The sequence below is a fragment of the Antedon mediterranea genome, chromosome 10, assembly GCF_964355755.1.
Source record: "Antedon mediterranea chromosome 10, ecAntMedi1.1, whole genome shotgun sequence".
Taxonomy (NCBI): Eukaryota; Metazoa; Echinodermata; class Crinoidea; order Comatulida; family Antedonidae; genus Antedon; species Antedon mediterranea.
The window spans coordinates 9,277,309-9,283,003 of record NC_092679.1 but is presented as its reverse complement, the minus strand read 5'-3'; the positions used below and the strand labels follow the sequence as shown (position 1 = coordinate 9,283,003).

Sequence of the window (5,695 nt, the reverse complement as noted above, 5' to 3'; positions counted from 1 at the left end):
CATCAAAGTGTACAGAATAGCTTCAAATCGCATTTGGAAACGTTTTAGACCATTCACAGCTGTTTCACCAATGTAAAATAAATAGAAAAAGTCAAGCGCCCTCAATATTGTCAGACGGCGATATGTGCCTGAGCGTGACGCCGCGCGAGTGGTTGAATCTCGTTCAACTTTCGCGACATTTGCAACTTTTATAACTACACTTTAAATTAATTTAATCAATTTCGTCATAAATATTATAAAACCATTTTTATACTATTTGTTAGAAAATAAGATTTTTAATTACCGATTTTTTGGAAATAGTAAGTAATTAAGCATAACACCAAGTTTACGAAATTATTTACACCCGGAAGTTTTAAAAATTAACATCGATCGGCCTAGCAAATGTAAACAATGGAAAGTTTGAAAAAATGCTTGTCAAATTGTACACTTTTTGTTTTTATTCGTAATTTTCATAAATACTTGGAAAATCTAGGTAAAAGTTTGATTATATATGCTTACATGAGACATTGAATTGTTAGGAGGTGACGGTGAAAATCTCAAGAAATTTTCATTTAAAAACTCGACTGTTTTGTTAAATGCGAAACAGCGTATTTGGCGAGAGGTCGATGAACGCGGCTGATAACCGCTCGCTAGGCTGTACGCAACTAGGCCTAGGTTGTAGCTAGGCCTAGTTGGTACGTATAAGTAGTGTAATCATGCTATACATCATTTTAATTTACAATAGATTAAATAATAAGCTTAATTATTATCATTGTATTTATTTCAACTGAATATAATTCATCATACATGTACAAATTTAGTAAAACTACTAACTACCAGGCCAGGCCTAGCTAGGCCCTTCAAAATTAAAGCCTATACAAAAATACTCAAACTACTGTATGATAAATATAATATAAAATTAAAGGTTGGTAAAATTAAAATTTCTTTTCATTTTTGTAGGCAACACAGTTTCACGAAAAGGCTTTAAGTTCTACTTGCTTCTGTTGTGGAACAAAATTTAAAGAAAAAGATAAAAAATACAATTTAAAAAATATGAAAACCATCACAAATTTGCACTAAATCTAACAAATGTAAAATTACAACCTATATACATTTATACAACCTGCCATTCGCGAATTTTCAATGGATACTGTATACTACCACGCTAACATTTAAATTAACAGGGCATGGACCAAATTGCTTGGCATGCTACACTTCAACAACAATTATGACCTGGGCCAAAACTACATTCACAAGTGAAAGAACACACTGGCGTTTAAGGGAACAGTTTTTTGTCTGGTACAGCTGCTCCATAATCTGCTTTTCTTATATCTTCACTCTTTTTGAAAGTTTATACTAACAAATTTAATTAAATGAACATACCTCATAATCAAATAACTGTTTTCTCATCCTAATTTATATACATAGTTTAAAAAGCGCCAATTTTCAATTAAGACTACATCATACATTGTATATTTCTATTCAACAAAATTGTCAGAACTTTCTATTATTTAAATGTCTAAGATAGTCCGATCTCGGGTCCATTCTACAGTCACCACAGATTGACTTTTTCATCACAAAATTTCTGAAATTATAAAATGTATTAATGTGTCAATTAAGTATTTTTTAATTACATAAAAAATATCATACAAGTATTTTTAGCAGAATACAGGCATATTGCACCAGGTGTAATACAGCCTAAGCTACATATGCTTGAGCACCATGCTATTGCATTCATGAGAGAATGGAAGGTGGTCTCTGAGCAAGGCGGGGAGACATGCCAAACTCAACCGTCACAAAACAGCAGTGTGGATTAGAGTCAAACTTAGACTCATCTGACTTTCACATCTCCAATGATACAAAATGAAATAATAAAACCCAACAAATGCAAGAAAGCCAACAAAGAATGATTCATTAACATTAATGATCATAAAATATTGTACATTTTTAAATGTTAAAGGAATATTGCATTGTATTGATTTCCTTTTAACAATGCCTAATAATAATGAATATGTAAAAGTAATACTATAGTATGTCTATATTTCAATTACTAACTAATTACTATTGATTGATAGTACTACTGCTGTACATGTGTTAGTGATTGATTGTTAAAGTTACAAATTCATAGCATGGTAAACACAATTTAAAATTTACTAGTTCTTGAACAGTAAAATAAACTTACCTATATGGTAGGTATAGGTATTGGTCCAAATCTGTTTAAAATGTTTTAGCCATTTTGGGTTGCCGCTATATATGTACCTAAAAAATAGTAATAGTATAACATTATAATAAGAATTAATTAAAATTAACTTATTAAATTTACTATGGTTGCATACATACTAATTTGAATATGCAGTGATGAGCAAAAACAAATGTTAAAATTCATTATTTATAATAATTGTAATTATTACATACAGGGTAGGCATATATGCCTTATGTCATTGCATAGGGTATATATAACCAGGTATCCTCATAATAAACATTATTTGTAATAAATACTGTAAATATATTAAAAATAAAAATTAATAATAATTAAATAATAATAATATATAGGCATAGAGCCTCTATGCCTAATTAGGTAGCCTACTAATACCTAGCCTATTGCTCTAGGCTAGGCTAAATAAGCTGGAAAGCTGCTTCTCTGTAAGCTACTAGTGCAAGAGAGCACAGGTCTAGCTAGTATATTAAAATAAAAATAGGGCCTATAATATAGGCCTAGCCTACCCAGCCAGTGGTAGTGATTGGTTGTTAATATTGAAAATTAATAGCATGGTAAACACAATTTAAAATTTACTAGTTCTTGAACAGTAAAATAAACTTACCTATAATATAGATGGTAGGTATAGGTATAGGTCCAAATCTGTTTAAATGATTTTTCCACTTCCGGTTGCCGCTATGTACCTAAAAAATAGTAAAACATTACTATAAGAATTAATTAAAATTAGCTTATTAAATTTAATATGGTTGCATACATACTAATTTGAATATGCAGTGATAAGCAAAAACGAATGTTTAAATTCATTATTTATAATACTGTAATTGTAATTATTACATACAGGGTAGGCATATATGCCTTATGTCATTGCATAGGGTATATATAACCAGGTATTCTCATAATAAACATTATTTAAATAAAATACAGTAAATATATTAAAACTAAAAATAATAATAATTAAATAATAATATTTAGGCGTAGAGCCTAGACCTAATTAGGTAGTCTACTTATACCTAGCCTATTGCTCTAGGCTAGGCTAAATAAGCTGGAAAGCTGCTTCTCTGTAGGCTGCTAGTGTTAGAGAGCACAGGTCTAGCTAGTATATTAAAATAAAAATGGGGCCTATAATATAGGCCTAGCCTACCCAGCCAGTGGTAGTGATTTATTGTTAATATTGAAAATTAATAGCATGGTAAACACAATTTAAAATTTACTAGTTCTTGAGCAGTAAAATAAACTTACCTACTGTATATAGATGGTAGGCTGCTAGGTATTGGTCCAAATCTGTTTAAAATGTTTTTGCCACTTCGGGTTGCCGCTATGTACCTAAAAAATAGTAAAACATTATTATAAGAATTACTTAAAATTAGCTTATTAAATTTAATATGGTTGCATACATACTAATTTGAATATGCAGTGATGAGCAAAAACGAATGTTAAAATTCATTATTTTTAATAATTGTAATTATTACATACAGGGTAGGCATATATGCCTTATGTCATTGCATAGGGTATATATAACCAGGTATTCTCATAATAAACATTATTTAAATAAATACTGTAAATATATTAAACAAAAATTAATAATAATTAAATAATAATAGGCCTATATAGGCGTAGAGCCTAGCCTAATTAGGTAGCCTACTTATACCTAGCCTAATTGCTCTAGGCTAGGCTAAATAAGCTGGAAAGCTGCTTCTCTGTAGGCTGCTGCTAGTGATAGAGAGCACAGGTCTATCTAGTATATTAAAATAAAAATAGGGCCTATAATATAGGCCTAGCCTACCCAGCCAGTGGTAGTGATTGATTGTTAATATTACAAATTAATAGCATGGTACACAATTTAATATTTGCTACTTCTTGAACAGCAAAATAATCTTACCTATATAGATGGTAGGTATGGTCCAAATCTGCTTAGCCACTTCAGGTTACTGCTCTATATATTATATGTATCTACAATAGTATAACATTAATAATTATTATAACAATTTTATAAAATTAACTTAACTTATTAAATTTAGTATGATTGCATACTAATTTGAATATGCAGTGATGAGCAAAACCGAATGTTAATATGATGCTTGTCATTATTTATATTGTAATTATTACATACACTTTACAGGGTAGGCCTATAATATTCCCTATTGCATACATGTTACATAGGGTATATATAATCCTCATAATATTAAATTTACAGTTTTTGTAATGAATACTGTAAATTTAATAAAACTAAAATTAATTATAATGATTAAATAATATTAAAAATATATAGGCCTAGGCGTAGATCCTGGGCCTAATTTTAATTAGGTAGCCTACTAATACTAGTATTAGGCTAGTAGGCTAGCCTACTCAAGGCCAGGCTAACTAAGCCGGAAAGCTGCTTCTCTGTAGTAGGCTGCTAGAGAACACAGGTCTAGCAAGGGCCTAGGCCTAGTATTAAAATAAAAATAGGGCCTATAGTATTGGTATATGCCTAGCCTACCCAGCCAGGCCTAAATAATTCAAATAATGTAACATTTCCAAACTCATTTGGGTCAGCTGTCACATGAAAGGCAGTGTTGCAACTAGAGTAGACACAAGCCTAAGCCTAAAAATGACACAATTTGAAACGGCCATAGCTCAAAAATTCAACCATCACCTCTCGACCATTACTATGTTATAACATTCACAGATAACTAAATTATCATGCAGTACCAAAGAATTAGAGTGAAAATTAGATTTTTTAAAGATACGGACAAACAAACATGTACCTAATTTGGAAATGTCACTCACGTGCGTAAATTGGTATATGCTTGTATTTTATGGTCCACCCTTCCATTAATTTTCAGCGTTACATTCCTTGTTAAAAACAAAACGACAACGTGCTTGTTTCATCCAGGGACTCTTTAATGAATATTCATATTTTTACCGACCCTTTATTTTTTTATCTCATTCTCATTGGCTGTTTAAAACATGTCTTTAAATGACATTTGACTCCACTCTGCACACGTGGATTTGTAAGTAATTGTTTATGTATTGTTACTCCAGCGATACGACTTGTAACGTTGAGGGCGCATGACTTAATTCGTATGTTTGAAACAGCTGTGCATTTTGAGCATTTCGAAAAACTTGTTAACACAAAAACACCCAAGTGCTTAAAATAGCTTCAAATCGCATTTGGAGACGTTTTAGACCATTTTGTGATTTTCGAAAAAACTTGTTAACATAAAAACACCAAAGTGCTTAAAATAGCTTTAAATCGCATTTGGAGATGTTTTAGACCATTTTGTGATTTTCTAAAAAACTTGTTAACATAAAAACATCAAAGTGTACAGAATAGCTTCAAATCGCATTTGGAGACGTTTTAGACAATTTTGTGATTTCCGAAAAACTTGTTAACACAAAAACACCAAAGTGCTTAAAATAGCTTCAAATCACATTTGGAGACATTTTAGACCCTTTTGTGATTTTCAAAAAAACTTGGTTACACAAAAGCACCTAAGTGCTTAAAATAGCTTCAAA

General features: G+C 30.8%; 1 long non-coding RNA gene across 3 annotated transcripts; it reads right to left on the bottom strand.

Moving 5' to 3' along the window:
* Positions 1 to 478: 478 nt before the first annotated feature.
* Positions 479 to 5,070, bottom strand: LOC140060290 (uncharacterized). 3 transcript variants are annotated; one of them, XR_011847309.1, is made up of 6 exons: positions 4,967 to 5,070; positions 4,077 to 4,147; positions 3,437 to 3,520; positions 2,802 to 2,880; positions 2,162 to 2,238; positions 479 to 1,564 (listed from the first exon to the last, which is right to left on the bottom strand). It is a non-coding gene; the product is annotated as an uncharacterized lncRNA (long non-coding RNA). The 3 variants fall into 3 exon arrangements; XR_011847311.1 differs by having other exon boundaries at positions 3,441 to 3,520; XR_011847310.1 differs by having other exon boundaries at positions 4,945 to 5,019.
* Between the last annotated feature and the right edge of the window lie 625 nt (positions 5,071 to 5,695).